Here is a 12,309-nt window from a genome sequence, read left to right as displayed (position 1 = left end):
AAGTGAAGAGAAAATGAGGTGAGGGCAGAGTCACTTCACACAGCTATAACTCAGGCATTATAAGAGGTAGAAACTTGCTTTTGGTGTCATATGAACGATGCATTTCTACCTGTATGATTTCCAGATATATCACTGGTTGAAAATACATTTAGGCTTGGGATATTTATAGTCAGCAGTAGTATCCCAACCACTGAAATGTGGATGAGATTCTCCTCTTTCATATCAATGTGTTCATAAAGTACATTACAAAATTTGTTACAGACAAAAAAAACTGACAGAAAATCAAAAGTTGTCCAAAAGTTTAGTTACACTTTAAATCCTGTGCCCTACATGTTTATTAAATAATGGAAACAGCTTCTTTATAGGAAACGGCACACTGAGGAACAGGAACACGAGTGCAGTTTCGTTATCTGCTAAGTAGGCACATGGAAAGTGTATAATGTATGGGCACAGACAAATAATAGAATGGGCAAGTTCCAACAAGGCATCGCTTACACCATAAGGGAGAGTTCACACGGAGTAACGTGCCGCATGATGTGGCACGTATACGCCGTGTGAGACTTTGTGGGCCATATACGCTCCCATTGATTTCAATGAGAGCCGGGATCGTATATGCGGCGCTATTTTGCGGCCGTGATTTTGCGGCCGCAAAATAGCGCCGCGTATACGATCCCGGCTCCCACTGAAATCAATGGGTGCGTATACGGCCCGCAAAGTATCACACGGCGTATACGTGCCACATCACGCGGCACGTTACTCCGTGTGAACTCTCCCTAATATTACCATTTCACAAGCAGTCCATGTTTTAACAAAGGCCCAGTTTACATCTGCGTTCAGGTTTCCATTAGGGGAGTTCACTTGGAGACCCCCCCTTGAACGGAAACCTATCCATATAAAAGAGTGGTTTCTAGAGATGAGCGAATGGTATTCGAAACTCTAGTTTCGAATACCTCGCTCCCGTAGGAATGAATGGAAGCGGCCGAACACCAAGGGGTTAAGCGCCAGTCGTGCGTTGGCCACTTCCATTCATTCCTATGGAGCGAGGTATTCGAAACTACAGTTTCGAATACTATTCGCTCATCTCTAGTGGTTACCTAAGGAAACCCGCTGATCCCATAGACTACAATGGGGTTAGTGTGCTTTCCGCACAAAAAATGTGGAGAGAAACGTGTTGCATGCAGGACTTTTTTTTCCTCATTTTTCATGCGGCGAGGGGAACGTAATGACCCAAACGCAGATGTAAATCGGGCCTAACAGAACTCTCCAACATCATATGAAAACCTCAGATCAGCACATCTAAGTTAATATGTATGAGACGTGTTAGAGTTAAGTTGCCATCTTGCATCATTTGACTCCATTTTGTTTGCCGCCATCTTGTTTTCCCAACAGCCATGTTTCTGGTTGTGTGGCCACAGTGTCCTTTGATGCTGCTTGTTACCATGAAGGCCACATCGGGTGGCTAGTGCATTTCCACATGTTTCTATGTTTAATATAAATTTAGCTTGTGCATATCAATCTTGTAATGTGTGGGCTCTCTGCCAGAGAACTGCAGATGTATCGTGATAACAGACCTCATTAAAAGTGTTTTATGAGATTTCCAAGGCCATATGAGATATCTTAGCAGAATATGCTAATATGGCGGACGCTGGAAGTGCACGCAATGTTCATGTGCCAAGTCATGCAGAATGTCCATTCAGTTTTTAACCAATTGTAATGCATGCTTTATATGATGTAGTGGATGATGTGTAAGCTGGCATAAAGCCATTATTTTCATATAAAGATGCCTGACTGATCAATAAACAGAATTCATTATACACACAACACATGTGCATGTGACTTCTCCAAGCTTGTATGGATTACCCGATTAGAAACCCGACAACAGATCTCAGGGTCCCTTGATACCCCAACAGACGACATGGCTGCAAACCATAAGATCCTACCACACTATTTTCTTAGAAAAGATGGTACAGGGCTTTAGCAAGGTCAATGACAAGTAATATCTACAACTCCTATTTTCATATGAACATAAATAGGGTTCCCATTTACTTCCTTATCAGCTGTCAATGAAAAACAAGTATAACTAGTGTTCTCTCACAACATGAAGGAGACAGATCAACATGCCTGACGGGCTCTAATGGGAGTAAAGGGGTTAAAAATACATAGGTGTGACTCTGGAATCTGGCGAAGCCTCCGCCGTCACAGCATTTCTGTCCAGTCTGAATTCAAGCATGTCAGTCATTGTTGAACGTTACAGTCCTCTGCCTCCTGTATACAGAGAGCAAAACAAAGATGATACTGTATACCTAGCGGTTCCCTGGCTGGCACAGTTACCTTGTAGTACATGCACACTGGCACAGAGCCTGTATGCGCCCTGTGTGCAAGCTGCATTGTACTCTTAATATACAGTGACTTATGAAAACTGATCTAATGAACTCTGGTCTTCATATCACTGTTGTGTATGTGGGAAGGAGGGGGAAGGGGCAACCTCATTTATAACAAGACACACTCTCCGGTAGGGCTATGTGCCCAGACTGAAATCTAACTAATAGTTGGAGAAGATTTCAGGCATCATTTACACTAGTAAACTGGTGTAAAAGATAAAATGGCAACGCAGAATATAAAAAAAAAATTCTAATTATTCTGCAAAGCAGCGACTTTTCATGCCAGAGAACTGGAAACCAAGGCATGATAAATCTGCACCAGTGTCCCATTGTGGCTCGGTACAAGATGGCCATATGCTTGAGAAACTAGGGTTAGGGCAACACCATAATGTAGGCTATTCCCAATGTTTCTTCTCACACACACACACACACACACGACACATGAACATCCTTCAAAATGGTCCTTGACTTTACGTTGTATAAGATAAAATAAGAAGGTTAAAATGGTTCTCCAGATATTTTGAACCAAAGCAAAGAGTAGCTGGAAAAGGAATGAGAAGCCAGTGTCTGCACAGTATATTTCCTTCTCCATGTTATCCTGCACAGTGTTGCAGCCACCTGACATTGACATAGATAAGGTTGCACTGCAGTTCCGTCCACATTAGGTGGCCTGGAGAATACAGTAAGGGAGGAAGTCACAGATGATAAAACCCCATCAGTAAGAATGCTGTGGTATATCCTAATGGAAATACCCCTTTAGGCTAAGGCCCCACATAGTGAAGCGCAGCAAAAAAAAATAAAAAATACTGCGCAAACACATTGCTTTTTTTCAATGCAGTTTTCTTCTGCAGACTTTCTGCCCCTATTATACCTATACAGAAAGCAGATTCCTGCTTAGAATCCCTGAACAAAAAAAAAATTCATAGCTAGACTAGATGGATAAAAAATTTTTTATAGCTAGCCTAGATGGATATAATATAAAACTATTACATAACATAAAAAAAACAAAAACACAAACACTCCTACCGACAGTGAAAATCTAAATCTAGAAATAAGTATAAGAATATATGCAATAATAGCAGATTTGTTGCAGAAATGTTTGTGACTGTCCTATTCAGCTGAATTCAGCCTATAGCCAGGGCCACACAGAATGAACATGTTGCACAATTTCCCACAGAGCAATTCTGCATCATCTTCATTTTCATGTTGTTGTAGCAAAAATCACCCAAAAGTCGGTTAGCTTTGCTTACCTGCAAAACTCTCTGCAGGCCTCTGGCAGCTCTGCATTACACAGGTTAAAAGCAGAGGTGAAACCTACAACAGTAACTCACATGCCGCAGGTTTAGATCCCATAACACAGGTCTCTTTGCACTTCGTGCTTTAATCTGTGTAAGGCCAAGACCCACATTGCTGAAAAGCAGCTTTTTTGCTGCGGATTTTCATGCCATACCCCCAGTAGTGGCTACAAAGGGGATGGGAAATATATAGGAAGCTCTTCTACTTCTCCCTTCTGTTCACTCCACTCATGATCTTGGCTCAAAAACCTGCAGCAAAATCAGCAACGAAAAGAAAAAGCAGCTTTTCCGCAACGTGGGGCTTGAGCCTAAAAGTATGTTTACACAGCAAAATTTGCACGGGACACGTCATTCAAAATCTGCAGCGGAAATCTTCCTGCTGGTGACAAAGATTTCCTACACCCATTCACTTCCATGATCAAATATGAAGTGCCTGAATCCCTTCAACTGTTTTTTTTTTTTTTTAGCTAGTAGAAATAAAGAGTCTGATGGAAATGGAATTTTTGCCTCAGATTTCACCACAAAATTCTACAGTGTGACCTTCTCTCATCCACTATGTACTATTGTAGCTCACAGCGAGTTAGGGGGCTTAATCTACATGTATCCATCAGCCAAGTTTAAAGAGGACCTTCCACCACCTCCGCCAATTCAAGTTCTTAGTATCTGTTAATAGCCTTACTCCACTGACTCCAATACAGTTGTAGTTCTTTCTCTGGCCCTCAACTTTCCTGAGCAATAAGTGCAGTCAGGTTTGGTGCCCAATGTGGTATTTAAAGGAGTTATCCAGCTTCCAAAAATGATCTGCACATACATTCACAGCAGTGCTAAATACTCACTGGCGGGGGTGAGGGGGTGCCTGCAAACATCACAGCAGCACATGACCTCAGATGTGGGATTGCTTTATAATCTGTGATTTCATTGCAGGGAGGAGCAGAGAAGGGCGTCCACAGAGTGAGAGCAGGCAAATGAATCATGGGACGTGTAGTTTGTTCACAGAGTCATGTAAATAACAGTGATACAAGGAAAAGTAAGTAAAATAAAGGCAAGGAAAGGGTGCGCAAGGGGACAGTGAATATTCAGCACTGCTGTGGATGTATCTGGAGATAAGTTTTGGAAGCTAGCTAACCCTTTAAGATCTGTAATAGCAGAAGGGTGTTGGAAGGTAAGGGGGCGAGCTCGAATTAGAAGCAGCCATTGTCAGAATCACCCCCTGCCTGACACCTCCCTCCTGACAGTACAGAGCCTAAACAGCATATCAGACACCACAACTAACAGCATTGATTACTCTGGAATGGTGGGGGCTAGAGAAATTCTTGCAACTGTGAAGGAATCGCCAGAGCAGCTGCTATTAAATGATGGAACGAGGTGGATTTGGTGAAGTAATGAAAGTCTTCGTAAGCCCAGCTTTGTTACTGAAACCGTGACAAGAAAGGAAATGTTGCTTTTAGACCTTTTATGGAAGGAATTTGGGTCCTTATTTCTCAATAGGAACCAGCAGCAGAGGTTTTTTTTTTTTGAGGGGGTAATATGGATTCTGGCTAGAAAAATGTACTAAAAAAAAAGAAAAAGAAAAAAATCTACTGGAGCATGTCCTATGAAGACTGGATAGGATCTCCTGTCACAGACATCAGAGTAGCCAGACTAAGGCTTGTGTCACACAAACTAGTGAGTCCATCCAGAGCCCGAGCAGGCAGAGTCCTCACAGGCTGCTGCAGGCAGATGGAGCGCCTTCACTTCAGTCTGAAGGAATAAACAGCTGCCAGAAAGCTCCGGTGAAGCATCTGTTACCGGGACTGCCCGGCCGGGGAGCCGTCACTGCTGTGCCCTCTGCCGCCGGAACAAGCAACACCCGAGCCCCGCGCAGTGCACACACCGAACCGGCGCCGCCACACCGGGCTCTGCCATACTATCATTGTTATCAAACGGAACTTACCGCAAGCTCCATGGTGCTCGGAGTCCGACGCGGGTCTGTCTAGGATGGAATCCTTCTGCTAGGCGTGATGTAACGGGAAGGGGCCGGGCCTCTCCATGACAGTACTGAGCCCATAACAGGAAGTGTCCGCGGTGTGGGGGACTCTGTATTGGGGCTGAAGGGACAGCGCTCGTGTTTGGGTGGTTGTAATTTGGGACTGCGTATTTAGTGAAGCTGAAGAAAGGGAGTTTGTTAGAGGGGAGTGATGTGGTCACGTGTGACTCCATCTTCAAGGAGGGGAGTGATGTTCTTACATAGGACTGTACGTTGGAGAGTGGCCATATGGAGACTCATGTTCTTACATAGGACTGTATGTTAGGGATAGACTGAAGTAATGAAACTGATGTTCTTACATAGGACTGTATGTTAGGGATAGACTGAGGTAATGGGAGTGATGTTCTTACATAGGACTGTATGTTAGGGGTAGACTGAGGTAATGGGAGTGATGTTCTTACATAGGTCCAGGGGTGAGTTTGTCACTTAGGGGCCCCCACTTATTAAAAAAAAATATTACGGCATGCCCCCTATTTATAAGAAATGGCAACCTATTTGCAGGTCAATAAAATCTCACTTAACTGACCCACACACAGTATATTGCCCACTTTTATGGCCTCCTCACGTTATATTATGGCCTCCTCACAGATTTGGCTTCAGGTACCATCTTTATGCTGATGACATCCAATTATACACATCTTCCCATGACATCACCCCTGCACTAATACAGAACACCAGTGACTGTCTCTCTGCTGTCTCTAATATTATGTCCTCGCGCTATCTGAAACTAAATCTCTCCAAGACTGAACTACTACTGTTTCTACCATCTAATAGATCTGTCCCTGATATATCCATTGCAGTCTCAGGCCTTACTATAACTCCTAGGCAGCAGGCCCGCTGCTTAGGGGTTATGTTTGACGCAGACCTTTCCTTCACCCCTCATATTGAATCACTCGCACGTTCATGTCACCTCCACCTCAAAAACATCTCCAGAATACGCCCTTTCCTTACCAGAGATACACTAAAGACACTTATTGTCTCTCTGATTCATTCTCGCCTTGACTACTGTAACTCCTTACTAATCGGTCTTCCCCTCACTAAACTCTCCCCTCTACAATCTATTCTGAATGCAGCGGCCAGGCTCATCTATCAGTCTAGACGCTACAGCGATGCCTCGGGTCTGTGCCAGTCGCTACATTGGCTGCCTATTCAATATAGAATAAAATATAAAGTTATCACCCTCATCCACAAGGCTCTCCATAATGCTGCACCTCCCTACATTTCCTCCCTCATCTCTGTCTACCGCCCAACCCGTGTTCTCCGTTCACTCAATGACCTAACACTTACATCCTCTATTATCAGAACCTCCCACGCTCGTATACAAGACTTCTCCTGAGCTGCACCACTTCTCTGGAATGCTCTACCCCGGACAAAGAGATTAACTCCCAACTTCTACAGTTTCAAACGCAAACTAAAGACACATCTTTTCAGACAGGCCTATCACAATTTCTAACGTAAACCCTTCCGTACTATAATTAGAATCCCCAAAATGTATCCCTCCTCTGTCTCCGCTCCCACACTTCCCCACATGATATGAGACCTTAATAAGTTTGTGTAATGACAGTAACCTCTATTACAAAAGTGTCTGACCACTGTATAAGCAATGCTACCTCCGATGCCGCCCCTGCTACCTCTTGTGTCACCCCCTCTACCTCATAGATTGTAAGCTCTTGCGAGCAGGGCCCTCAGTCCCATTGTGTGAAATGACTTTCTTTGTAATGTATCTTTCTGTCTGTATGTGAACCCTACAAATTGTACAGCGCTGCGGAATATGTTGGCGCTATATAAATAAAATGTATCATTATTATTATAAAATAAATATAAAAAAATTACATATCCGTGTCTGAAATTATTATTTTTTTTATCCCATACAGTGAACACCGTATTAGTTAATGAAAATCAAAATAACCAAAATGCCATTTTTGCCATTTCACTCCCCCAAAAGAATTGAATACAAATTGATAAAAATGTCTTACTTCCCCAAAATGATAAAAACAAAAACTACATCTTGTAGGTGTCTTACACAGCTGTGTACTGAGTGTGTAAACAGCACCATGACCAAGGAACATGTAGTTCTCAAACACGTAAGCATGTCATTGTTTCAGTTTATGGCCGTTGTTTCCCCCTGAAACAAGATGGATTGAATCTTTTATAATGAAGAATTAAAAGCTAAGTTTTATTGCATTTTTTGTTTTTCGGGTGCTGGATGTTTTTTTTCTGTTTTTAAACAATATATTGTTTATATAATTTGGATTCCCCATAATTGTGCTCACCTCCAAAATTAAAATAAAATGTAATTTATGGCAACTGGTGAATAATAATAAGTACCATATACTGTATAATACAAAAAAGTAGTGGAATTACATTTTTTTAACTTTTGATCATAAAAGAAGGACTCGTACAGCTACACTGTATGAAATAAAATCAAGGCTCTTGGAATGTGACAATGGATAATCAAAACTACTTGGAGCATAGTTGTGGTTCTAAAGGGTGCTATTACATGGGTAGTACTCGTGGTTTACTGCTAAATTCAGGCGACACCTTACAGTAGTACAGATATACATACTGGGTGTACTGTTTGGTATGTATAGCTGTGTGTTGAAAAATAACATTTTATGGTACATGGTAATCTATCTGAGAAAATGAACCCTCCACTATAATTTGGAAAATTACTAGCACTCTCCAAGTAGTTTTGTAAACATATATAAAGGTTCAAAGCTGAATGTGTCCCCAGAAAATAACATATTTTGTCAAATTAAGTTTTATGTTAATCATTTTTTAAGAATCTGTGTTTGTTCTTTTTTAATTAAAAACCCTAAAAGTTCCTTAGTTTTACTACCTGTTTTCTACAGATTTCTTTTCAGCAGCCCTCTCACTTACCGGTACTCTAATTAGAGACAGAATCTGCCAATCACAATAGGTGATTTCACAGTTTATCAATTTTAATTTGCACAAGAAACAAAGCATATGTGGAGAATTCTCCTATAGAGGTTAGTTGGGTCTGCCTCAGTGCCTTAACTAGGAGTGGCTGGGCCCCAAGGTGAACATTTGACATGGGACCCCGCATACACACACACCGCATTCCTGCACATAGTATTATGCCCCATAGTGGCCCCTGCACACAGTATTATGCCTCAGACTGGCCCCAGAGTATAATGGACGTAGACTCAGGAGAGGATAAAAACAGAAAAAACACTTACCTCTACTGGGCTCCAGTGCACTCCCCACTGATTTCGGCCAACTTCAATGTTGGTACAGACGTCACGTGAGGCACGCCTGCCTGCGTCATTATGCAGGACTGGCCCATGGGACGTCACCATACAGGCCCGAAGCCTGCCAGAGCGCAGAAGAAGTAAATAACAGTGGTTTTTATGTTCACCTCCCCAGGGTCTCTGATCATTATACTCAAGGGGTCTGAAAAGACCCAGAATATAATGACAGCAGTGTTTGTAGGGTATGCGGTCCCGCAGCCTCACTTACCGATCCTCGCTCTTGATCACAGCCTCCTCCACAGAAGGGGAAGTGCAGGTAGCCGTTAGCAGGATCAGGGATCTGTAAGTAGGGCCCGTTACCTACTGGGGTTACTCCAGCAGGTTATGGCCTATTAAAAAACAAAATATGAAGGGCCCACTGAGCTCCCTAATGTCTCGGGCCCTGTGGCAGTCGCTACCACTGCTACCCCGGAAGTTATGCCACTGGTCAGCTCCAGACCATTGTGTCTATGGCCTATGGGCCATCTCCAAGAAATAGGAAATCACAGGTGGTTATATTAGGCTTAGTGACAAGAGTTGGAATTTCAAGATTTTTTTTAAAAAATATAATATTTTAAATATAGATAATAACATGGGAAATTAAAAACATCACCAACAATTCCTAAAAAATATGTCATAAAAACATGATATACACAGTAAATCATTTTCTGGGGATACATTACCTTTAGAGAGTTTGAATGTTATCCTTGTATTTGCATGGATTTCCTTTGGTCCCCCCCCCCCCCCCCCCCCCCCACACACACACACATTCTAAAGACATTTAGATTGTGAACCTTACTTGGAACAGTGAGTGACCACAATATTTATAAACCTCTGTGGAACGTATTGGCGCTAAATATTCAAGCAAATAAATAAAAAGATTCTTGTTCATGTAAATTGTTTTTATAATATTCAAGCCATCTTACATATAAAAAGGTAGCACACATAAAGCTGTATGAGCAAGTCACCAAGGAGTCTGTGTATGAACAGTGTGACAATGTGGGGGTTAATCAGCTCAAAGGATCGCCATGTCCAGCGTAAGATGTTTGGCATACCAAGAACTTTAGTCCCACACAGGTATTTCAGGTTTAAAGTGACCCTGGCCAGCTTTATTTCTCCATCCACGGCCAGCAAGTATACGATACATTATAATGTGTGCAGGTGCCACTTTGAGACAATATACTGTGTGAAGGGGCCGCTATAGAACATTTTATTGTGTGCAGGGACTACTATGTGAAATCATACTATGTGAGGGACCATTATGTGACATTATACTGTGTGGAGGACCACTATGAGACATTATACTGTGTGAAGGGGCCACTATGTGTAATTATACTATGTGAGGGACCACTATGGTACATTATACTGTATGGAGGAGCCACTGTGGGACATTATACTGTGTGAAGGGGCCACAATGGTATACTTTACTGTCTGGAGGCCACTATGGGCCATTATAATGTGTGTATATGTTCGGAGGGGAGAATCAAAAGTTTCCTATGGGGCTCAGTATTTGTTAGTTACTCACCTGGGTGTAGGCCTACTGCCTAGGACCTAAAAAAAAAGTGATCAGATGTCCCCAAAGGTCCCCTTATGGGGACACAATGTAAAAAAGAAAATTAATAGAAAAGTTAAAAAAGTAAATAAAATAACATGCCATTAAAATGCCCTTATTAAATATTATAGCCCCCTCTCCCAACGACACCATAAAAAATAAAAATTACCCTAAAGGAGAAGAAAAACTATTTTAAAATGTTTTAAAGGAATTCATGCAGGAATTTTTCATCCATGAGGTTAACAAAATCTGTGATGAGGGCTCATAACACAACTTTTGAAGCAGATGTGAACAAACTTTTTATGTGCTGTGCAAATGACTTTCATCTTTTTCCTTTTTGTAAGTAATGGGGAACTGACTTAAGAGACATTTCAGCGTTTCTTGTTTACCTTGCTTAGGCTAGGTCTGTGATGGCGAACCTATGGTACGCATGCCAGAGATGGCACACAGAGCCCCTTCTGCTGGCACGTGTGCAGTCGCACAGATCACTCACTAACGGGGAATCCAGTATAGGATTCCCCGTCGATTAGCGATCGCTGCTTTCAACTGGTTATGCAAATGCAAATCTTTTTTGCACCTATTAAATGTCTAACACATTTTTTGTATTGAATTGTCTACCATACGTTATACTTAACTTTTCTGATTTTTGGAATCATTATTTCTTCTCAATCTGGCAATTTATATTTATTATCAATAGCTTTTACTGTTTTTATCTTTCACTGTGCAGAATATGTACTCCTATGACTTGAAACCTGATGGCTTTTTGGATCAATATATATAATGTTTGATATTTCAAGATTAATTTTCCACTGTTTCTTCCTCATTATTTTATTTCAGGATAAAACAGCACTTAATTACTTGACTATTTGAAATTTTTATAGAACACTTGAATTATACATCTATTTCTAAAGGTTATTATTTATTTTATGATTTTAATATGTATAATGTAGAGATGAGCAAGTAATATTCGATCGAATACCTCCCCTGCATAGTTATTGGTGTAAAAAAAAGCGCCAGGGAAGGTGGGAGGGTAATCAAATTTTTACTTCGTTTACCGCGTGGTATTCGACCGAATACACCAATAACTATGCAGGGGGAGGTATTCGATTGAATACTACTCGCTCATCTCTAGTATGATGTATGCATGATTGGGTTAAACTGCATTTCCTTTTAAAAGCAGAAAAAAACAAACAGCCCCAAAAGTAATAGATACTTCAAAATCAGGTATGAATAAGGAGAGAAATTCACTTAGAGTACCACTGGAATCTATGTTACTCTTGTGTTGGATTCATTGTAATAGGTGCACGGAGTATATACATACACATATTAGTATTGTATGAGTGAAATATATATATTTCTTTATTAGGGCCAGAATACTAGTAATAAATAGGGAGTATATTATATCTGATTTCCGGATAACATCGGAATATCGGACTATTTTACTATCCGTCCACTCACTCAATACTTAAATGGAACTATATATGTCTACATACAGCAGTTAAAACCCAAGGGAACCATATATAGAGAGTATTATCATTAAATGAAATCTTATTGTTCCAAACAGGATGCACCGTCCTCTATACATACTATACATATATTGGTTCTCTTACTTGTTGTTCTGTCACCACCGAGAAGATAGCCGGGGATGAGTCATGCATTTGCACAAAAGTCTACAAATGGCCATCTTTAGTCAGGGAAATCTGAACTGCGCATGCCTCGAAAGTGCAATCGGCCATCTTTAACCACTTCAGTACCGGGACAATTTGTGGTCCAGACACATTTTAGGTTTATTTTGTATGTGTAG

General features: G+C 41.3%; 1 protein-coding gene across 1 annotated transcript in view; it reads right to left on the bottom strand.

Annotated features, from left to right (window-relative positions):
* FAM3C (FAM3 metabolism regulating signaling molecule C) overlaps positions 1-5,672 on the bottom strand; it is a 36,003-nt gene extending 30,331 nt beyond the window's left edge. Inside the window, exon 1 of the mRNA XM_075274290.1 lies at positions 5,610-5,672. The gene's annotated coding sequence lies outside the window, so the exon portion shown is untranslated. The remainder of the gene's footprint in view (positions 1-5,609) is intronic.
* Between the last annotated feature and the right edge of the window lie 6,637 nt (positions 5,673-12,309).

The sequence above is a fragment of the Leptodactylus fuscus genome, chromosome 5 (genome assembly GCF_031893055.1).
Source record: "Leptodactylus fuscus isolate aLepFus1 chromosome 5, aLepFus1.hap2, whole genome shotgun sequence".
NCBI lineage: Eukaryota > Metazoa > Chordata > Amphibia > Anura > Leptodactylidae > Leptodactylus > Leptodactylus fuscus.
Note: the sequence above shows the minus strand (reverse complement) of the source record. Positions and strands in the feature narration are given on the sequence as shown.